Source organism: Hemicordylus capensis, chromosome 4 (assembly GCF_027244095.1).
Source record: "Hemicordylus capensis ecotype Gifberg chromosome 4, rHemCap1.1.pri, whole genome shotgun sequence".
Classification (NCBI taxonomy): domain Eukaryota; kingdom Metazoa; phylum Chordata; class Lepidosauria; order Squamata; family Cordylidae; genus Hemicordylus; species Hemicordylus capensis.
Window position 1 is genome coordinate 25,051,824 of NC_069660.1, and position 24,388 is coordinate 25,076,211.

Here is a 24,388-nt window from a genome sequence, read left to right on the forward strand (position 1 = left end):
GGGAGACCACTGAGGCAGGGAGGCTTATTGTAGCCTCCTGGTCAGGGGTCTACTTGTGTGTCGCCATGGTGCAGAGTTGCACCATGGCGGCCCACGATTAGTAAAATGGGGTTTTAGGGGAGGGTGTTTTAGGCGGGCTAGCCACCGTTGAGCCACTGGGATCACCCACAAGCCTGTTGGTTCTCATGTTGGAAGAAAACCGGGCTGGGCTCCCTGCCTCAGTGGTCTCCCCAGGGCATCCTGGGACTTCCAAGTTGCCACCGATCTCTGCCACTCCTACCAGCTCCGTGACAATCCACACGTGTACTTGTCCCCTTATCCCATGACTGCTAAGTTTTCTCAGGAATCTTTGATAAGGAACTTTGTCGAAAGCATTTTGGAAGTCCAGGTATACTACGTCAACTGGATCACCCTTATCCACACACTTGTTGACACTCTCAAAAAACTCCAAAAGGTTTGTGAGGCAAGATTTACCTTTGCAGAAGCCATGCTGGTTCTCTCCCAGCAGGGCCTGTTCTTCTATGTGCTTTACAATTTTATCCTTGAGGATGCTTTCCATCAATTTGCCTGGAACAGATGTTAAGCTAACCAGCCTGTAATTTCCCAGATCGCCCCTGGATCCCATTTTGGAAATCGGTGTTACATTTGCTACTTTCCAGTCCTCCGGTACAGAGCCCAATTGCAGGGATAAGTTATATATTTTAGCAAGGAGGTTGGCAATTTCACATCTGAGTTCCTTGAGGATTCTTGGATGGATGCCATCTGGCCCTGGCAATTTGCTAGTTTTTAGTTTTTCCAGACAGTTTAGAACATCATCTTTTGTCACTTCTATCTGACTCAGTTCTTTAGCTTCAATCCCCGAAAAGCCTGGTTCAGGAACAGGTCCGTATCCTCTGCTCAATATCCTCTGCCATGAAGACGGACGCAAATAACTCATTTAGCTTCTCTGCAACCTCCATATCCTCTTTAATAATCCCTTTCACTTCATTATCCAAGGGTCCAACCACCTCCCCGGCAGGTTTCCTGCATCTAATGTATTTAAAGACGTTTTTGTTATTCCCCTTGATACTCCTCATTTTGGGGAGTAGTTTCCTCTTCTGAAATTCAAAATGTCTGTGTTAGACTTCCTTGGTGATTCTCTCCCTGTGTATGCTGAATTTAATCACACTATGGTCACTGTTCTCTAAAGGGTCGATGACACTGAAATCACGCACCAGGTCCTGGGTGCCACTCAATATTAAGTCCAAAGTCGCTTTCTCTCTGGTTGGTTCCAAGACCAACTGTTCTAGGGCACAGTCATTCAGCATATCTAGAAATTTAACCTCTCTGTCATTACCTGACTGTGAATTTACCCAGTCTATGTGTGGGTAAATGAAGTCACCCATTATTACAGCCCTGCCTCTCCTTGAAGCCTCCCTGATTTCCTCCTGCAACTCCCAGTCATTGCCAGCATTTTGGTCCAGAGGGCAATAGCACGCCCCCAGTAGAGCATTTCCTTTCAGGCCTTGTATTGTCACCCACAGGGTTTCTGTGGAGGACTCCGGGCCTCCTAGGTTTTCTAGCTTGTTAGATTCTATCCCTTCTTTAACATCCAATGCTACTCCACCTCCAAGGCGCCCCTTCCTGTCCTTTCTATAGAGTTTATATCCAGGGATAACAGTGTCCCACGGTTCTCACTGTTCCACCATGTTTCTGTTATGCCCACTATGTCTATTTCTGTGTTAGCAACCAAGCACTCCAGCTCACCCATCTTGGCTCAGAGGCTTCTGGCATTGGCATATAAGCACCTATACGCTGAATCTCTTCCCTGGTGTATGCAATCTTTCTTTGGACTCTTTGACCAGCTGGATTTTGACCATACTTGTGGATATATTGTGTACCAGAGTACAGGTAAGTGTTTGACAACAAAAGCGTAGCTGGGAGTGGTTTGCTTGTTTATGAACCTTCATGCAGCGGAGGGTGGAAATCTGCCCCCCCCCATTTATTTATTTATTTAAAATATTTATACCCCGCCCCTCCAGTACACTACTGCTCGAGGCAGCTCACAACAATAAGATAGACACAAGATACAATAAAAATAATAAAAATACAATAAAAAGTAATAAAATTAACTAAATTAAACATGAAAAGAAAAAAGCAGAAGAAAAGTTGTCAGATTAAAAACCACATTCATTAGGTTCAGATGTGGCTTAAAAACCATATATATGCCTATGTACAAATATATCTGCTGCTTTTTCAATTAGTGACACCTTTTGACTCAATCAAGGGTTTTTTAAAATCAATTAATCTATCTAATCAATCAATTAAATGTTTCAGCTTGAGTTTAAATGAGTCACAACTGGCTTCTGCCTCATCACATAAACATCTTAATATGACAGGGATTTCATGTTTTAATGAGTAGGAAGGCAGGCATAGCACTTTCATGCCCCTTCTGTGGCCACAGTCTATTCTTTTGTTCTTACACATTCCACCCCCAAACCCACCCCCTTGAGCTCAACACAACTTCTGTATAGTTTCTGGAGAGTCTCCCATCTAGGCAGAACGGGAGCTTGCTTAGTTAGTTTCAACAGCAGCAGAATTTTGCTATGCAGCATTCAGAGCATTCTCTGCCTGAACCATTAACTGTGTGCCATTATACGTCGTTGCTCACTGTTGCTCCACTACACTTGCCAAGTCCCTGCATTTCTCACGACATGTTTCAGCTCTGGAATTGCTTTCCATTTTTTTTCTCCTGGCTCTGCCTGTCAACATGTCGTTGCTGAAATGCTTTCCCCATACAGATCCAATGCTGGAAGCAAAAAATGGAGGGGTTGTATGTCAAGCACAGTGGTGCTCTTTGGACTGGACTTCTGGGCAGAGGTCCAGTCCCCCGCAGGCCTGGGGGGCCTCCCAGTGCTGAGCATGCAAAATGTGGTGTATCTCTGCAAGTCAGTGGGAAGTATCTTATCCAGAATCTCTTCTAAAAATAAAAAGAGTTTCCAGCTTTCCTTGAGCATGTTCTGGTGTAAAAAATAGTGCATTGCAGCTTATGGGGGGGGGGGTGTTTAATGGCAGATGGAGTTGCAGGGGGTACCAAAAGGCCTTTAGGTCCAGGCTCCAAAATTACCTAGGTGCACCTCTGGCCAAGCATTTCATCCTGGGCCCGCTGGCAGGGCTCTGGTGGTGGAGCGGGGTCAACCCTCACCAGCTGGAGTGGGCGGCTAGTCGACAGGCCAGACACAGGGTGGTCTTGTAGTGAAGGCTTGGCTGCAAACTGCAGGGTGAGTCGAGGTTTCTGCTCAGGGAAGTAGCAGCAGGGGCAGGGTAACCCAGTTTCTGGGAGCAAGGTACACAGTCTCAGAGTTGGTTCAGTGCTTAGGGGCTGAGAGTAGCTCCCTATGCAAGCTTTTACTACTAGCAAGGTGCTAACAGTTGGACGAAGCTTATATAGTCCAGGTCAGGGCCATGTCCTTTCCTACAAACTACCAACATGACTCTCAAGTAAACTTGCAGTCAGTCTTCCTCCCGAGTAGGCCCATTGGTGAGTAGCTTTCTGTGTACTTCTCCGCCAGTCTTGGAGGGCTTCCCAAGCTCGGCTGTATCTGTGCCTATGTGAACTCGGAGGGGCTTCTCTAGGAAGAGGTGGGGGCGGGTTGGAGATGGTTCTCTGGGGTCTGTGTTTGGTGAGGATTCAGAGGTGTCCTGTTCATCAGGCAGGGTGTCTGGTGTTGTGTTGGTAGATGGTCCCTGGGGAGTGGCGAGGTCTGCGGGGCAAGGTGCTGGAGAGAGTGAGGGGTCCAGAGTGTGTTCTGGGTTGCTGCTCTGGTGGAGGAGCTCTGGTGGTGACTCTGAGGGAGGCTGGATGAGAGCAGCCTCAGGACTGGGGGTGACTCGGATGTCCTGGGATTCTTCCATGAGCGAGAGCTCTTTATCTGATGCCAGGTCATCTCTCCTGTCTGGTCCTCGCTGGACTCAGGGTTGGGACTCGGAGTTCCTGACAATATGCTTTGTACAGGAGATGGGGCTGTAGCTCAGTGGTAAAGCAACTGCTTTGCAACAAAAGGTCCTAGGTTCAATCCCTGGATAAAGCTAGGAAATACTTCTGCTTGAAACCTTGGAGAAGAAGTTGCTGCCAGTCAGTATAGACAGAACTGAGTTAGGTGGACCAAAGTCTGACTCCTATGTCAGCTTCCTATGTTCCTACACAGACGTCTCAGGATCAACCCCTTCCTTCTTTCTTTCTTTCTTTCTTTCTTTCTTTCTCTATCTATCTATATTATTTTATTTTTACATTTATATCCTCCTCTTCCTCCAAGGAGCTCAGAGCGGAGTACATGGTTATGTATATCCTCAGAACAACCCTGTGAGGTAGGTCAGGCTAAGAGATACATGACTGGCCCAGAGTCACCCAGTGAGCTTCATGGTTGAATGGGGATTTGAACTCAGGTCTTCCCGGTCCTAGTCCAATACTTCAACCACTATGCCATGCTGACCCTTGACATCTCCAGTTAAGGAGCATTCTTTGTGGCTATGGTTTTTTTATATATCTCATAAATGACTTTACCAACTCAGGTCAAACAATTATTCCCCTTTAGCTTTGACACAAAATAACTGTATCTTTGGCATTTATACCTAGTACATATGCCTATTTAATTGTTTATAACAAGATCCACTCAGTTGATAGAAACAGCGAGGTGGCCAGAAATACTAGTCCTCCTGAGGCATAATGATATATGATCTGAAGTACAGGAAGGGGATATGAAGAGTCCCCCACCCCCACCCCATACTGTTCCCAAATGGAGCCTGATTATACCTTGTTGAAATCTGTAAACTGAGTTTAAAAGTGTGAGCAAGTGAGTGAGTGACAGAGAGAATGAGAGTGAGATCTATTCTTTAGAGTCATTTTCTTGATTGAACTAATTTACCTTGAAGGTTAATGTATTCTAAACTAATTCAGAGATTAATAACCGCTTAAAGATATATGAAAGACATTTTGATGTATACTAGACGAGTGTCATAACCTACTTTATTATCTCTGCAATGACTTTGGGAGTTCATCTGATGAGATTTAAAAGGAAATGTGATGGTATGATATACAGAGCGACAGGTGCAAAGAAGAAAGCGTGGAGTTTTTTCTACTTTTAATCCTGAATTATTGTTCCTGTTAGTAAAGAAAATGAAGAGGTAATTCTATTTGCTTATATTACATTTTCCCCCAATAAAATTTGTTCATTCTTAAGAGCGCAAATGTTCCATCTCTTCAAGCAATTTAATGATATTTTCTCAAGAATGTTTGCAAGGATTAAACCAATAATCAAAAGTACACCAAAGAACGATGTTGGGTTCTTCATCTTGAGCTTGGCATGTTAAGCACGGGTCTCATGCCCACTGAGTGCACACTTGCATCAAGCTTCTTGGTCCACAGTGACCTTGGGACACAAGTTGTGGGTCAAAAGCTGAACATAGGAATCTGCCTCAGATCTAGCCCAGCACTGGATGAGTTTACACAACAAGGAGTTTACACAACAAGGGAACCTCCAGTTCCCAGAGTGTGTGCAGAAGCCCAACTTCCAGTGTTGGGAAGGAGATGCCAACACTGAGCATATCATCTGCACCTACCAATGTCAGCATATTCTGCTCTACTTGAGGTTCCTAACCCAACATCTATAGCCAAGATTGGAAGTAAGTTACAGATGTCGGGTTTGAACTTACAAGTAGGGGAGTATATCCTGACGACATGCCCAATTGATTCATACAACATGCCCAGTTTCGGCATATAAGAACATAAACCCTACTGGGTCAGGCCCAAGGCCTATCTAGTCCAGCATCCTGTTTCACACAATGGCCCAACAGATGCCGCTGGGAAGCCCATAAGCAAAAACTGAGGGCATGCCTTCTCTCCTACTGTTGCTCCCCTGCAACTGGTATTTAGGGGCATTTTGCCTTTTAGGCTGAAGGTGGCCTATAGCCACCAGACTAGTAGCCATTAATAGACCTGTTCTCCATGAATTCATCTAAACTGTTCTTAAAGCCGTCCAGGCTGGTGGCTGTTAACACATATTGTGGCAGAGAATTCCATAGGTTAATCATGCATAGTGTGAAAAAGTACTTCCTTTTGTTGGTCCTACATTTCTTGGCTATGTTTCATGGGATGAAAGCCCTGATTCTAGTGTTATGAGAGAAGGAGAAAAAATCGTATCAACTTACTTCACACCATGCATGATTTTATAAACCTGTTATATCCCCCCTCAGTCGTCCTTGGCTGAGTATATGCTAGAGGCATCCTGCTCCTTCGTTCTAAATGTATGTCCACCCCCAGCTGCGCTACTATTATGGCTGTAGTTGGTGGACTCCCATTCAAATAAAAACAAAGTAGACCATGAAAGCCTGAAGTCTGCCCAAATCTACTTAAGGTAGAGGTTTTCTCCGGCCCTGCTGCCTAAGACCCTTTAAGGCCCCAGACAAATGAATCTTCCAGCAAGAGCAAGTGTGAGTTTTCCTGCTGTGTTTCCCTTCCCCCCACTCTCACTACATTACTGACACATATCCATGCTCTCCATGGATATGGATATCCATGCTCATATCCATGATTTTGCCCTGCCCGCCTGCATGATTCAAGCAATTTGGGGGGGATATCTACTCTTTTTTTAGGCTCCTTGTATGTCCAGGATTGGTCTAGAGTCCCAAGGAATTGGCAAAATCTCCAGATGACTATTTGAAGCAATCCTGGAGACTTTTAAATAGCTGCTTCCCTCTTCCCTCTCGGTGAAATATAAAGTGCTGGTTCTTACCTATAAATCCCTTAATGGCTTAGGTCCAGGCTATTTAAGAAAGTGTCTCCTTTCTCATAAACCTGTTATAAAGCTGCTGTCTTTATGATCCTCTGGAGAGGTCCAGTTATGGATGCCACCGGCTTGTTTGGTGGCAACCCAGGACCAGGCTTTCTCTGTGGCTGCTCCAGGGCTTTGGAATATGCTCCCCACTGAAATAAGAGCATCTCCTTCTCTGTTTTCAGGAAGAACCTCAAGACTCTACTGTTTCCTCGGGCTTTTAATTAATTAATTAGAAATAATTTTAATAATTTTAAAACTCATTTTAATATTTATTTTATTGTATTGTTTTTATTGCCGTGTATTTTAATTGGTGACTTTAAAATATTTTAAATTTTGTACACCGCCTAGAGATGTACATATTAGGTGGTATAGAAATTAGATAGATAGATAGATAGATAGATAGATAGATAGATAGATAGATAGATAGATTTAAAGCAATCTTATGTTTGTTTATTCAGAAACAACATTTTTCTCCTTCTCCTTCCCCCTCCCTTTTCTTTATGACGCCACCCCCTCCCCCAACTATATACAGGATCCCCACAGGGACAAACTTCTAATTCACAAAGCATAAAAGATGGCTAGATAGAATATAAGAATCCCTACCCTTTATAACAAACAGAACTGAATTCATTTAAAATTTGGTGACAAATTCTTTAAATCTTTTAGGTGGTCTCCTACCACGCACACTTCTCCTAATTCAAGGCTGCTCAACTTCGGCCCTCCTACAGATGTTGGCCTACAACTCCCATGATCCCTGGCTATTGGCCACTGTGACTGGGAATTATGGGAGCTGTAGTCCAAAAACAGCTGGGGGGCCTAAGTTGAGCAGGCCTGTAAATTCTTGGGGTCTTTGGAACATGAGCTGTTAGTGATGTTTTATATGGTACCGAGGATTGATTGTCCCATCACTTTCATCAGCCTCATGGTTGAGGACAAAACTGGAGACAAGATAAAATTCCTCTTCAGTTCCTCTCCTGAGATCAGACTCCTTTCCCTCTTTTCTCATAAAATGCATGCCTGAGAGTCTTGAACTTTTCCATTTCTTTCCATCATCCAATATTACATAATCTTCTCAGATTTTGATTATTTGTTTTGTGATTTTTTCTATTTCTTTTTCTTCTATTCTGCTATCCCCTGGTATTGCTATGTCGATTATTTTGACCTGTTTTTCTTTCTTTTCGACTACAGTTATATCTGGTGTATTGTGTGGCAGATGTTTGTCTGTTTGTAGTCGGAAGTCCCATAATATTTTTACATCTTCATTTTCTACCACTTTTTCAATTTTATGGTCCCACCAATCTTTGGCTACAGGTAGCTTGTATTTTTTGCAGATGTTCCAGTGTATCATCCCTGCTACCTTGTCATGCCTTTGCTTGTAGTCAGTCTGTGAGATCTTTTTACAACAGCTGATTAGGTGGTCCACGGTTTCATCTGCTTCTTTACAAAGGCAGCACTTGCTGTTCGTTGTTGACTTTTCGACTTTTGCTCTTATTGCATTTGTTCTTAGGGCTTGTTCTTGTGCAGCCAGTATTAAACCCTCTGTTTCTTTCTTCAAGTTGCCATTCTTAAGCCAGGTCTTGGTGATGTTTGATTTTCCAGTTATATTGTGCAAATATTGACCATGCAGGGGCTTATTTTTCCATTTTTCTGCTCGGTTCTTGACTTGTTCTTTCTTGTAGGCCTGCTTTCTTTCATTGGTGTTGAATAGTTTCTCGTTATTGACCATTTGAAGTGCATCTTCTTCACTGTCCTTGATATATTCTTCAAGGCCTCTTTTCTCCTCCTCTACTGTTTGATGGACTTGCAGCATTCCTCTTCCACCTGAGCTGTGAGGGAGGTATAGCCTATCGACATCACTGCGGGGGTGCAGAGCATGATTGATGGTCATTATTTTCCTGGTCTTACAATCTAGCATCTCTAGCTCTGCTTGGGTCCAGTCTATTATTCCTGCAGTGTATCTGATAATAGGTATAGCCCAGGTGTTTATGGCTTGTATGGTGTTCCCGCCATTGAGTTTGGACTTTAGGATTTTTCTAACTCTCTTGATGTATTCACTTCCAATTTTTCTTTTAACTTCAGTGTGTGCGATGTTATCAGCCTGAAGAACGCCCAAGTATATGTACTGTTTTTTCTCTTCCAGGTTCTTGATGTTGCTTCCATTGGGCAGTTCCAGTCTTTCTGTTTTTCTTATTTTCCCTCTGTTCATTATTAATGCAGCACACTTGTCTAGTCCAAACTCCATTGCTATATCGCTACTGAATATACGGACAGTGTTTAGCAGTGATTCAATTTCTGACTGGGACTTTCCACACAACTTCAGATCGTCCATGTACAGCAGATGGTTAATTTTACTTGATGTTTTAGATGTTTGGTATCCAAGGCCTGTTTTGTTTAGTATTTGTGAAAGTGGGGTCATGGTGATTACAAACAACATAGGGAATAGTGAGTCCCCTTGGAAAATACCTCTTCTAATGCTAACCTGTCCGAGTGTCTCGCCATTGATTGTTAACTGTGTACGCCACATGCTCATTGCTTTTTTTATAGATATCTGAATGTTTTTGCTGACACCAGTTGTTTCTAAACATTGTAGTATCCATGTGTGAGGCAATGAGTCAAAGGCCTTCTTGTAGTCAATCCATGCAACACTTAGATTTGTTTTTCTTCTCTTGCCATTTTCTAAAATTGTTTTGTCAATCAGCAGCTGGTCTTTTGTACCTCTGGTGTTCGGGCAATTTCCTTTCTGTTCAGCTGGAAGCTGCTTATTAGTTAATAAGTATTGCATTACTTCATTTGCTATTATTCCAATTAACAATTTGAACATGGTTGGCAGGCAGTTTATCAGTCTATAATTACTTGGAAGTGCACCTTTTGCTTGGTCTTTCATGATGAGATGAGTTTTCCCAGTTGTTAGCCATTGTTCAATATCACCTCATTGCAAAATGTGATTGAACTGTTTTGATAGTTCTTTATGAAGGCTTGTTAGGTGTTTAAGCCAAAAGCCATGCGGTTCATCATCGCCTGACGCAATCCAATTTTTAATTTTCTTTGCTCTTTCACTTATTAATTCTGGTGTTATTATTAGATCTTGCATTTGTTGGTTACATTTTCCAACCTCTTTCACCCAGCCTGCTTTTTTATTATAATCTATTGGGTTGTCCCATAATTTCCGCCAGAATTGCACTGTTTCTTCTTTATTTGGTGTTTCTACATTTCTTGCAGTTTCTCCTTCTATGCTTTGGTAGAAACATCTCTGATTCAACTGGAATTGGAGATTCTGCCTGTGTTGTGTGATTCTGGCTTCTTATCTACTAATCTTCTTTGACACTGCTGTTATTTGCTGTTTTATTATTTCCAGGACTTCTCTAATTTTCCTTGAATTTATGTGGTATTTTTGGATCAGATACTGTTTGGTGTTTTCATTCTTCAGCTTCTTGTCTTTCATATCTTTCAATTTACTAGCATCTGATCTAACCTGGCGATTTTATTTTCTAATCTAATCTTCCATTTAGGTGATGTGCTACTCTCTTTTTTTACAGGTCCACTGATCTTATATCCGAGCTCTTGTGTTGTTATTGTTGCTGCACTGTACATTAGTTGGTTGGTTTCTTGCACATTATTGGTTGTTATTTCTGCAAGTGCAGAATTTACATCTTTTAATGCTTGAGCAAGTTGTTTTTTGGCAACTGTTTTTAGAGCTGAAAATCGAACCCTGGTGGTTGTTTGGTTCATGTTCTCAGTTATTTTTTGCTTTAGTTCTTGTTGCTTTTCTGTTAAATGGCATTCAGATTTTTGAGGTGAAGGCAAAGGGGAGGTTGCCTGGTTTTGATTTTGAAACAGTTCAGCAACAGTGGCACCTTCTATTTCCAGCACCTCCTCCACCTGAAATTCTTCTTCCATATCCTGAGCCTCTGTTGCTCTTTGCAGTTCTTCCAGCTCAACTCCTGTGAATACTTTATTTCTTATTATGAATCTTCTCTGGTCTGCTAGCCTTTGTTCTGTTATTTCTGTATCTGGATGCTTCTCTTTCCAAATTTGGTACATTCTTTTTAAATAACCTCTTCTAGTTGGACTATACTTGTAATAGCAGATCATTATTTCCTTGTTGGCATTTTTCGTATATTTTTTCCGGTTAAGCAACGTTTCTTCCAGTAACCTTGCAGTCTCCAGCCCTGGTTGCTCAACTGAAGATCCTGAATCCTGTTGCCCACTTGCCACCAGATGTCCAGGGACTCCAGCACCTGGTGCAGTCCTTGTTGACCTGGGCAACAACCAATCCGGTATAGATTTATTAAAGTTACGTCTCACCATATTGTTGATGGGAGAGGCACTCTTCGTCTGGCTCCTCTGATGAGACCTGTCCAGTATGGACGGACCTCTGGCATAGCTCTCACCTTCCTCAGAACACGCAAGCCCCACAATCACACCAAGATAGTGCCTCACTGGGGGATTATTGTTGTTGTTGTTGTTATCATCATTATCATCATCATTATTGATGCTCCATCATCTGTAATACAGGTTCCATGCTATTTGGGTCTAACATTATGCATAGATCTTTCTGATGTTTCCAGCCCAATACTGAGACTACTTTTTGTGACACATACACTTTCCCTTCGGCAGCACATCCTTTGTATTCCAGGACAGCAGTGAAGTATCCATTTATGGCACTACAGGAACCTCCATATCCCCAAAGGTGGATGTTTGAAGGCTGCAGGTGCAGATCTGATGTAGTAAGGACTTTCTTGTAAAGCATATCAGAAATGATGGGGAATGATAGTTTACGGAGAACCAGAATCAGCCATCATCCACACTTCATGGGCATTGAGTTTAACTTGACAATGTGGAGAAGCAGGCTCTGAGTCTGTCACACTTAAAATGCTGTCAGGAAGTGGTTCATATGCTTCATCCCTATCATATGGTGAATCAGTAATGCAGTGGACTGCAAACTTGCACACCTTAGCAAAGTGTCCCCATTTTTTGCACCTGTTGCAAGTAATTTCCCCTGAAGGACAGTGAGCAAAATTGGCTTTGTGAGCATTGGTAGTTTGTGGGCATTGGTAGCTCTTCCTTTATTGAGCTGCCTCTTTCTGGGGCAGAGCCATATGAGAAGATTAAGATTAGAACGATACAGACTGAACAGCCTTGATTTCAGGAAGTTGGTTTTGGGGTACCAGTGATTTGGCACAGTGAAAAGCTTTTTCCATCCTCCTAGCCATCTCTTTTTATCCAAGGTACGTTTCTGCTCCAGTAGCAGTTTTTCATGAACTTTGGAGCAGTTTGTTTTCATAACAATCTGAACCCTGATCATTTACTGATTTCATCAGTAAAGCTGGCAAATTCACAAGTCACACTTAAGGCACACGATGCTGTGACATAATGATCAGTAGATTCACCAGGCAATTGGAATCTAAAATAGAACTGTAACATTCAGCAATCACATTCAAAGAGCTGCCATAAGGATTGGCATCCCCTTCCAAGTTGGTAAGAAACGACAAATGACTGTATATTATTTGGCCTTCAGGGCCCAGTCAATGAAGCAATATAGATTTCTGCTGTGCTGGAGTAAAATCAGGAGTCTGTATAGCGAGGAGGTAATTGTAGAAATAGGACCTCCATCATTTTCAGGGAAGAACAGGTTCCCCCCCGGGGTGGATAAGAAAAAAATGGTGGTGGGATCTGAGCCAGGCTGCAGTGGGCATCCAGTGAATAACATAATCCAGGGGTGAGAAGGGAAAAGTACCTTCAGGGGTTGTGCAAGTCAGGAAGCTGGAGAAACAATCAATAGTCTCAACAATTAACAAGCAACAATAGTAGAAGGCAGTAGTTCAGGAATGTAGGCCCAATAATGAAATGAAAGGAAGATGCATGACCCTTCAGAAGCTTTGCAGGCACCCACGCATTCCTCCCCCCCCCCCGCAAATCTTGTTGCCAAATGTTTTTTAGCTGCTTCCCTCATAAACTCAAAGCAACCTTATGTTTGTTTAACTTAGCTTTATTCTGAAACAACTCAATTTGTTTCACTCCTTTCCCTCTCTTTTCTTTCTGACTCTGCCCCCACACTCTCGGCATGATCTCTACAAGATTGCTACAGGGACAAACTTCTAATTCACTAAACATAAAAGATTGCAAGATAGAATACAACAGATATTGTGATGCCTTGTTGCTGTATTAACCCGAATACAAGACAAGTTTGAATTTCAGACAACCTCCTTAAAAAATAAAGGTGACATACAGGTTATACTTCTATTTGTGAAAAAGGAAGAAGCCTGTGAATTTAAGACAACGCCCACCTAATGGAGCTGCAGAAAATGGCTTGACTAGCAAGCCAGAGGATGCTGGTTCGAATCTCCGCTGGTATGTTTCCCAGACTATGGGAAACTCCTATATCGGGCAGCAGCGATATAGGAAGATGCTGAAAGGCATCATCTCACACTGCGCGGGAGACGGCAATGGTAAACCCCTCCTGTATTCTACCAAAGAAAACCACAGGGCTCTGTGGGCGCAGGGAGTCAAAATCGACTGGATGGCACACTTTACCTTTTACCCAATTTCTTAACAACAAAGAACTTGGGAAAGCCTTATCTTGGATTCAGGTAAGTACAGTATTGTGAAAAATACTGCAAAAAATATTAGGAAAACCCCTTCACGAATGGTTTATGACAGAAGTCCTATTCACATGTTATGTTCAACACTTGTACAACAAGTCTACAGTGTACACAAGTACAGTTATTCACATGTTATGTTGAATGCAGGTACAGCAGTACACTTTCTGTCTCTATCCTGCACAGGGGGCGTAGCAAGGTTGTAGTGGGCCCAGAGACAAGATTTTGAAATCCCCCCCCCACCTGCTCACTGAAGCTCAGCTCATGAAGTAAAGAAATCTTAAATGAGGCTGAATAGTGGTAACAAAAAGCATAGTAAAAATTTATATACACAACACCTATGTGCCACAATAGAACATCATCCTAAATAAGGTTTTGTAAACTGTGGATGATGCAAGTCATTTAATGGTACTAGAGAAAGACATGCTGTTCTGGTCGCTCCAGGTCTTAACACTCACATCAATTTCGGAGGATGAATACAACTGAAGGAAGCCCGGGCGGGTGCACAGCTGGGGGAGTCAGCCATGTGACTTGCCTCTGGGTGGGGGGCAAGGCAGTAGGCCCCCAGACAACTGTCTCCCCTTGCCCTATTATAGTTACATCCCTGATCCTGCATTTGAGGGGGTCTGCACCCTGATGCACTTTTAAAATAATGTAGGTACATTCATTCATGCAAACACATATACAAATGTACAGACATCTGTACATTCATACAGCATACTGTAAATATATGGCTTGAATTTTTCAACCCAAGAAAGAAAGTAATAGAAGTAAGTTGCATCAGATTGGCATAAGAGTCAGCCAATCAACACTCTGCATAGCCGGCTTCACCTGGAAAGAGGAGGAACCCCTTACACCCAGATTCAATTCACTTTCCAGGTTTGATCATCTGCCCAGAATGGAGTGAATAGATCCGTGATGGGCTAACCCTTCATAGTCTGAACCTTTGCCCCAAACCCACCTGCAGATGCCACAACGTTAAAGCTTTGGGAACTTTTGGTGAAAAGCAGTATATAAATATGTGTTGTATTCGTTGTATTATATCAGTTGTAACAAAAGTCTTTCTGCATGTACTCGACCACTGAACTGTAGCCGCTCTGTGTTCTGAGCTGTTCCCAAGCTCTGACGATATCCACTGGCTGTCATAAATCTTTAAAGCAAAACTCAAATAGGCTGGCTAAATTCAACGAATTTGTTATTCATTTGCACTGCTCAAGACTCCTACATCTACACTGTAGCATTTCATTAGTGTGTAGCTGGGATGTTGTCTAGGACCCAAATGCCAGTGATCAGCTGCAATAATGAATGTCAGAATAGCCACAGTCTCTGATGGCAGTCCAGGAGCATGAATAACCATTTGCATACTTACGAATCATGAATGTGTTTTGGTGCAGCTGAGCTGTCAGGGTTAATTTATTTCCCTCCTGACAAGTTTCTCATTTACAGACTAGTTTAAAGTGATGTTGCTGAAATGAGAGGCAGGATGATCACCATTTATTTTCTGAGTATGCCACTGGAAATTGGTACCGTACAGCAAGCCTGCTTCTCTGACACAAGGAATTAAGCTGCTTTAAGGCCTCACATTTTGTCATCCTCCTACCTGAAGTGCTAGTCCTAGGCACCCTTGCTTGAGCTAAATTCCATTCAGTTTTGTGAGTCACATTTCTGATGACACATACATAGGATAGCACTGTCAGTTTTATCACAAGGATTTAGCACCCTGAAATTCATGCAGAAAGAGACACTTTTTTCAAAAATTGTATGAGAAGGCTGCAAGGAAACATTGGCTGACATATAGAGCAAAGATGCAGCCTAACAGAACTTCCTATCTTCACCAGTGCTGCAGGGAAGTGGCAATTTTTTACATTCCCCCATGCCCTAGGAGTCCCTCTGTGCCACAGGACAATATGTCCTTGAGGGCTACGCAACCCTCAGGGACATATTTTCAAGTAGCACAAAGGACTTCCTGAGGAAGTGGAAGTAGGGATGTGCACAAACTGGTTCAGAGGCCCTTTTACAGACCTCCAAACTGGTTCGAAGAGTCCGGCAGTTTGGCTGGTTCATCAGCAGGGGGGGTTACCTTTAAGGAGCAGGGAGGGTGCTCTTTTCCCCTCCCTGTCACATTTCTCCCACCAGCACTGGGCTTAAAAATAGTCCCATGGGGCAGTAGTGTACCTCCTTGCCATCCTGGTGCACGTCGGACTGGAAGTGCCTGGTGTGTGTGCGCATGTCGTACCAGGCACTTCCAGTCCAACACACATTGGGGCAGCAAGGAGGTACGCTGCCACCCCACGGGTCTGTTTTTAAGCACAGCACCAGTGGAGGAAATGCGGTGGGGGTGGGGGTGGGGGTAAGAGCACCCTCCATGCACCTTAAAGGTAACCCCCCTTACTGTTGAACTGCCTATCGCCAGTTCTACACACATCCCTAAGTGGAGGGTGTCCAAAATTGCCACTTCACCTCTGCATGAGTGCTGCCAGTTAGGTTCTGTTAGGTTGCTCTCTCACTGCACTGCTGCATCCTTGTTTCGTATGTCAGCTATTAATTTCTGAAAACAGAGGTGCTACGATTTTTAGAAATTAATGGCTGCATACAGTATTTCCTTGGAGTCTAGATACTATGGTTGACATGATGTGCAGCCTACTGCCTCCGTAATGGTCTGTGCTGGGGCTGCTGCTAACTTCAAAAGTAGCCTTGATTGTGTTTTGAAGCCACGATTGGGGAAGCTGTCTTGCCACAGGTTGCCCCATTGTCATCCATTGACGGTGGGCGGGCCGTGATTGAGAGGGCGCATTGAGCGCAATCACAGGTCAGCCTGCTATCATGGAGCAGGCTTTTCCCTCTTCAGACAAGCCCCTTTGGATCAATGAACGACAGGGTGTGGGGATGGGGGGCAAGGTGGGGCACGACTTCCTCCACCTTTACTCCACCGCTCATGGGTACGGCAAAGACGTACGAAGTACCTATGCTCTTCCACAAATGTTACATGAATTTGGATGTAGGCCATTGTTTCCTCAAATGTTCCAGAGCTGAGCTTACGGAAAATAGCTGCCTTTTTGTGTTAACTTTATAGTAGGGGTGCCATGGCAAATTAGCTCTTTTCTGCACTATGAAAGTAACATTATTAGGAGTCATGGGCAGGTTCTCCTCAAATGTGGGGCAGCCCCCAACCCCCCCTTTGGAGGGCAAGACACCCCAAAGTGAGTCTGGGGGCATAGCACTTTGGGGGTGGCAGGTCACCCCTAAGTGGGTCTGGGGGCACAGCAGGGATGGCCTCAAGCCATCCCAGACATTCCCAAGTCCCTGGGATTTTTAGTTCTTAAGATATGAAATTTTTAAGGTATTTATTTTCCTTACGTTTTGCAGCCCGTAGAAATACTTTCACTGAAGGGGCCAATGTGTATTGTGTACTGCTGACCCTAATTGCTGACCTCAAGTCAGTCATTAAGCAATTAAGTTCAGCAGTACACAGTGTTCCCTTGCAGGGAAAGTTATAGTCTGCAACTGCCAGCTGCAAAATATAAGGAAAATAAATACCTTTAAAAATTCATTTCTTAAGAATTAAAAAATCCCAGGGTCTTGGGGATGTCTCAGATGGCTTGAGGCCATCCCTGCTGTGCCCCCAGACCCACTTAGGGGTGACCTGCCACCCCCAAAGTGGGGGTTCAGGGCTTCCCCACATCCCCATTATTCCCTATGGGAAAAATAATAATTTCAAAATTCACCATTAATAGTAGGAGCACCCATTTGCCTTGAGGCTTGGTGGGTGGTAGGCACCCCGGGTGCCTATCACCCACCCCAGTTTTTTTGCCCCTGGGTACTCCACATAGGAAATAAGGGGCAATATTTAAACAATTCAAAAATTCATTTAAAAATTGTAGGAGTGTCTGATTGCTTTGGGGTTTGGGTGGTAGTTGGCACCCATGGGCGCCTACCATCCAACCCAGTTTTGGAGGCTAGAACCAGTTTTAACCAGTTCAAACTGGTTTGAACCAGTTCAAAACAGGTTCAAATTCAAACTGAATCAAAGGCAGTGTTGAGAAAAACCAAAACTGAACTTCCCCACCCCAGTTCGAACCTGGTTTGAATTCGAACCGAATCAGGCAAACCAGTTTTGTGCACATCCCTAAGACGAAGGCCGGCAATTTTTGAATCTTCAGCTATTCTTGTCTACAACTTTTGTCACCCCCAATCACCATTTATTTTGGCTGGGGATGGTGGGAGTTGTTGTTCAACCACAGCTGGGTGCTTTCCAGACTAGCTGCTCTTCAGCAGCAAAATGCCTCTGTTCAGGCAAGTCGCATTCAGATCATAAACAGTAGGGGGAGCAGTCTCGCAGCAACTAACAACCCGACAAAACAGCAACTTCTTTATGCCGGATATACGACGTCCTAGCTCTATTTCACAGCGATTAAATTTGAAGCAAGGCATTGGCAATGTGAACGGCACCCTGCTGTCCACGTAGGGGCTGCGGTGTCAGGACGCGGGGAGTGTGGAAGCACACTTCCAAGTTATGTCCTGACCCTGTTGTAGGGTCTAGTCTGGAAAGCGCCCTGGAAAGCCAAGGTTGTCTACCATATTGTAGGGCAGGGATTCTCAGTGTTGGGTCCCCAGTGGCCTTTGGTGAGGGATTATGGGAGTTGAAATCCAATAACATCTGGGGACCCAACACTGAGAATCCCAGGTGTAGAGAATATTGAACTAAATTGACCAATGGTTTGACTCGAAATAAGGCAGCTTCCTATGTTCCTATTAGACATCTGGGTAGCTACTGTTAGAAGGACAGTGCTGATCTGGATGGATTCCTGGTCTTATTCCGAAGGGCTCTTCTTATGTTAAGCTTCAAGGGAGCTTTTAGCAGAATTTCTTCAAAACTCTACAAAAATTAATGGCCATGCAAACACGCTACGATAGTCTCTTGTGCAATGTTGGTATCTCTGCAAGTGTGCATTTTCTCAACTTGTATCAGCTGAGATCTGCATGGCTCCTTCTCTCCCAGTCTTTAGGAGAATAGTGAAGACTGCCCTTTTCATTCTGGCTTTTGGCCAATGAGCTTTTTGGCCCTGCTCTTTTAAAATGTTTAGCTGCATCTGTTTTGATTTTATGCTGCTTTTATTGAATGTTATTGTTTTTATCTTGTTAACCACCCTGAGATCTTAGGACAAAGGGTGGTATAATAATAATAATTAGGAAGATGCTGCAGCACATTGAGCATTGCCCAGTATATGAGCCTATGAGTCTACCCTTCTTCTGGTGTAGCCCGTGTCAAGCACATGCTCCCAATTCCTGCATCAACCTGGCCTAGTCCCAAGAACACACCAGTAGATCCGGTTACAACAGCCCATGGTCCCTGCCTGACCCTGACAGTTTATGGTGAAAGGACTCAAGACATTTCCATTTTCACTCCACTTTTATTTCTGCCTCAAACTGTTCTGTGGGGCAGGAGAAACAAATGATCAGACAAGAACAACATAGTTATTATTCTGCTAAAGTGGTAACAACATTGAGAGTGCAAGATGACATGAAGTCCATGGAAATTAGATATAATCACATTCTCTGCTCAATTTGTTTCCCGCTCCAGGGTTATTTTTAGCCTTGTTTACCTTAACTGTGTGGATGTCTAAAAGCTTATCTCGTTCCATGTTGCACAGCGTATAATATGCTTGTTTCTTCTGTGTTCTGTTGTGCAGTCATTTCATTCCCAGTCTTCCTGGAATAAGCTTTGCAAAGAACATCTTGCCTAAAAGAGAAAATCCTCTATGTTGAGTTATGGGCCACTTTTTTTTAATGTTGACATAGTTAAGCAACTCTCTGACTCGACCCCCACAAAAAACCTCTCACTTGTATTCTACTGTGCTTGTGGCAGAATGAAATCTACACTGCCTGGCTGAACTGGTATGAAGCCTCAGAATGTTGATAGAGAACAAAGCAGTTTGCAGTCCAGCTTCTGAGAAGGGAGGGGGAGTAGTCAGTTCAGCCAAGATTTAAATCTCACACTTTAAATCCTTAACTCCCAACACCCCCTCTCAATGTCTTGTGACTCAGTTCACAAGATTAAAGGCTGAGGACTTTGAAGGTTCTAGAAGGTAGGGGAGATAATAAAAAGGGAGGCCAGAAGCATGGAAGCTGCAGGAATGTTGCAAAGTAAGCAATAGACTAAGAGGAACATGAAGGTAGAGTAAGAGATTGAGAACTGAGGCAAGAAAGGAACAATGGAAGGAATTCCAAAGCAATGTCGTGGAGATGTGAAGGGGCAGTATGCTAAGGGGAGAAGGAGCGAGGAGTACTAGCAAGGCTGGTCAAGAAACAGGGTTGCTAAAGGGAATCAGACAAAGTAGGCAGACGCTTGAAAAGCAGAGAACTGAGGAAAGAATGGGTGGTGGCGATTTGAAGGAAGGGAGAGCTGTTATGGCTTGCATTTTTCAGTGATGTTAAAGGTGTTATTTAGATGTGCTTAAAGCTGTAAATATATTATTTAGAGTTATGTGTATAGAGATGTGTGTGTGTGTGTGTACAGGAAGTTGGTTGATGGAAGCAGCAGCCGCAGCAATAAAACCCCTGCTGGGAGGACAGTGAAACCCTGCCTGGAATGCAGCAGAGAAGACAGTAAGGTGGTGCACACGACCTTCGGCCACCCTTGCCAAGGGCTGTGGGGAAGGCAGCGGCTCCCCCAGCAGATGAGTGGTGGCTGTGCCGCCCTCTGCTGTGCCGCACACCCACATGAGCGGCAGAGCAGTGACAGCAAGAGTTGGGAGCAGGAGGACTTCCCCCTTTCGCATCCCAGGATGCCCCACACCACGAGCTTGGTATCAAGTGCCACTTGGTCTGGCCGCTCCTTCCCCTCAGCTCTCTGCTGAATGGCGGCATGCCAGGTGGAAGGTTCAACCTGGTGGCGATTGCCCAGCTGATTGCCTGCCGAGGTTAAGGGAACAACAAGTTTGCTTAAAAGTGGGGCTAGTGGGTCTGGAGCAGCCGGAGCCCTCAGTGGGGCTTATGATCTCAATGGGCGATGGGGCTCATGGGGAAGAAGACATGGAGGCTATTCTCACAAGCAGCAGGAACTGGGCTAAGGAAGCCCAGCCCAGTTCCTGCTGCTCGTGTGCAGCAACAGGAGCCATGTGGCTCCCAGAGACAGCTCAGTGGTAAGCCCGCTTACAGAGTCCGTCGCTTAATATGAGTTTCGGGCACGAGAGTGCCCCAAAAGTGGGTTACAGGATCGTGTGTTATCACAGCACGACTCCACACTGCAGCGACTCATGAGAGCACACACACACACCCCAATGGGGAGACTACAACAAGCCTCCCAGTGTTGGGGGGCTCCCCAGAATGCCCTGTGCACTCGCCCGGGACCTCTGGGGGCCGGGAAGCTCCTGAACCCCGCCTCCCCAACTGGTTCCGTGATGGAGCCAGTAATCATCTGGGCGGCCAATCCAGCTGCCCAAGGAGGACTGCCTGATTGTCTGTGGGGAGAGTGGGTCAAGGCCGCTCTCCCCGCAGACCCCATTTTGGATCTACATATGGATCATGTGTAGACCCTTATTCTCTTGAATACCCAGGGCCTAAGCTGCTTAGGGCTTTATAGGTTAGAACCAGCACCTTGTATTTTGCCCAGAAACCTATTGGTAGCCAGTGTAGTCCTTTAATATAGGAGTAATATAGTCTCTTCAAGATGACCCAGAGGCCAATGTGGCTGCCACATTCTGTACCAACTGCAGTTTCTGGACTTCTGGAGGCTCCCAGCATGTACTACTGTTCTGTTCTCTCAAGAAATGGATTCAGCTGTATTAGCCAAAGCTGATAGAAAGCACCTCTCGCCACTGCCTCAACCTGAGACACCAGGGAAAGGTTTGGATCCAGAAGTACTCCCAGACTGCATACCTGTTCCTTCTGCCACATAAAAGTTCATGTTTTGAAAACAACAGTCTCCAGGTGACACCATCTAGAATCTGCCCAAAAGGTAGACCACTGCAAAGCAGTGACTCCCACTCCCAACCTTCTCAGATGATCCAGGAGGATACTATGGTCGATAATACTGAAAGCCACTAAGAGATCTAAAAGGACCTGCTTCTAAGGGGAGGGTGGACAGGTGAAAATTGTTTTCCCCCTATGCAAGCAGCACAACTTCCATTGCTATACACACCATTCGTTTGCTAGACCACAACATTAGTGAGGTTATTGGCCACTGCATGAAGGATATGACTGGCCATTCTTATTCAATAGAAGAACAAGGGCATAAGCACCTATGGAATCCAGTATGGGTAATCTAAGGGTACCCCCTTAAGGATACCTATGCATTCCTTCTTAATCCAATAAATGAGTGGTTTCTTTTTGTCTCTTTATGAGTTTTGTTTCCATGGCTTTGTTTCTACAAATTGAGTTTACTTACGAGGCGTGCTGAGTTTGAAAGGGAAAAAGAAAATGCTGGAAGAAAACATGATTTCCTAACATGGAACACAAATTGAATATCAGATTAGAAATCATGAGCATTGACTCCCAGACTTGATTTTGAGAGGGCCGCTGTGCTATTCAGGTGTGAACCAATCAATGCCATCCAAGCAGCATGACCCACAGCATCCAAACTGCCTAGTTATTGGATATTTGCAAGGAAACGGACAGGAAGGAGCAAGAGAATGATTTGGTGACATCCTGAATAATTAATCCATTGGAGAAAGATCACACTCACTTTTTCACAGCCAATTTGTGACTCCAAATGCGCCTGCTAAACGGTGCTCTATGAATTATTTATTGGGCGCTAATAGCAGTCTTTGAAAAGGCCTGCTCTCCTTCATCTGAGTCATTGGTTCAAGAAAGGCTAATGAAGCTGCTTGCCCTGTTGCAAAGTTGGTCTCCTAAGATCATCCTCCTCCTTAGAGGCCCCGGTTCAGTATAGCTAAGCATGCTTCCTCCCATTCTTTCAAATGGGCATAAGAGCACTTAACCCTGCATTGGATTGGGGCCAGCATTTAGGGCAAAATGACACATTGATCACACACACAGATTCTCTGTTCAGATATTGTATTGTGCATGTGCACAGGTGCCTGTGTATGTATACGTTTTTTGTGCAAATGAGTGCGGATGCACTCATTTTTTTTAAAGTGAGCCTGGACACAGGCCTCCTCAAATGCAGGATACAGATAGGAAGTGTACTCCTGTATGTGCACTGAATTCAGTACAGTGGATGACTGTATGTGCACACAGATCTGTAAGTGTATATGCTGGGAGAGAAGAGCTGGTCTTGTGGTAGCAAGCATGACTTGTCCCCTTAGCTAAGCAGGGTTTACCCTGGTTGCATATGAATGAGAGATCTGATGTGTGAGCACTGCAAGATATTCCCCTTACGGGATGGAGCCACCGCTCTGGGAAGAGCAGAGGGTTCTAAGTTCCCTCCCTGGCTTCTCCAAGATAGGGCTGAGAGAGACTCCTGCCTGCAACCTTGGAGAAGCCGCTGCCAGTCTGTGAAGACCGTACTGAACTAGATAGCCCAATGGTCTGACTCAGTACATGGCAGTTTCCTATGTTCCTATGTACACAGACTGTATGTATGACCATATGAATAGGACTAGGGTTGCCAGTGAAAATGGGAGTCTCATATCGCATTCCCTCTTCCCCTTCCATGTGTCATGGGAGCACAAGGGGGAAATTGGACTGCACCAACTGGCCATGCCCCTTGACCTCCACGCACTGGACATTAGGATGGGGAGCTGCATGCAGATACAGCAATGCCTGTGCAGGGCTGTGCCATGGTTCTGAGACCCATGAGGTGACCAGCGTTCCTGGATGTGGGAAGGAGCCATACGAGCAAACAGCTGAATCCATATAGAGCATCTTCACACTCATGTCCAACATGCAAATGTCATGTGGTGCTGGTGGTGCTCCTGATGCTGGTGGTGGTGGGGGAACACGGCCAGGAGGGGTGAATGTATGATGGGGGGACCAGTGACCAGCCCGTCAGGCTTCCTCATTCCTGCTGCTGGCAACAATGTTGGGGAAATGCACCGTAATGAGATCAGAATAATACTGGGTGCATTGTCCATATCAGTGGCTGCCAACCTGGGGCCCTCCAGATGTTGCTGAACTAAAACTCCCATCATCTCCAACGACAAAATGGGTTAGTTCAGCAACATCTGGAGAGCCCCAAGTTGGGCACCACTGGTCTACGTACATTCTGCAGGGCAATCTGGTTTCTTTTTGAAAAAACATGTGGTATTGAAGCTTTAAAAATAAAACGAACAATAAAAAAGATTGAAAAAAACATATTGGATAGATATGGATATTGGATACAAGAAAAAAGGTAAAGTGGTGCCGTTGGGTCGGTGTCAGCTCCTGGCAACCACAGAGCCATGTGGTTTTCTTTAGTAGAATACAGAAAGGGTTTACCATTGCCTCCTCCCGTGCAGTATGAGATGTTGCCTTTCAGCACCTTCCTATATCGCTGCTGCCCTGATATAGGTGTTTTCCATAGTCTAGGGAAAATACTAGCAGGGATTCGAACCAGCAACCTCTTGCTCCCTAGGCAAGGTACTTCCCTGCTGCCCCAAACCAGCAGGTAAAAAGTCCAAGCTGGTAAAAGGCAATGAAAAAGATCTCCAGTACCATTACAAGGCATGAAAGACATAAGAGAACAGGACAGAATCCACCTAGTGAGATAGCAAAGATGTCATCAGGCAAACATGTCATAAACTCTTAGTTTGGGCACCACTACAGACAAGGCCCTTCTCCAGTAACTACATGCCTAATCTCTGACAGCAGAGGGACACAGAGAAAGGCCTCTGGGAAAGAGCTTAATTGTTCAGTGGGTTTATGCAGGAAAAGGCAGTACTTTAGAAACCAAGGTACCCGACCATTTAGAGCATTTTACATACTTTTTCCCACTCATCCTTCCCATCCTGCAAACGGAGATGCTGGAACTATAAGAACAGAGGCTGACAAAGACCCATAGCCATGAAGTGAGCGGGGGGGGGGGGAGGACCAGAGGGG

General features: G+C 44.5%; 1 protein-coding gene across 2 annotated transcripts in view; it reads right to left on the bottom strand.

Annotated features, from left to right (window-relative positions):
* PFDN4 (prefoldin subunit 4) overlaps window positions 1-24,388 on the bottom strand; it is a 54,303-nt gene that overhangs the window by 3,112 nt on the left and 26,803 nt on the right. Inside the window, exon 5 of one of the 2 annotated variants that reach the window (XM_053247194.1) lies at window positions 18,803-19,151. The exons of the other annotated variant lie outside the window; for it this stretch is intronic. The gene's annotated coding sequence lies outside the window, so the exon portion shown is untranslated. Of the gene's footprint in view, window positions 1-18,802; window positions 19,152-24,388 lie in introns of those variants that run through there. 2 annotated transcript variants of the gene reach the window in all.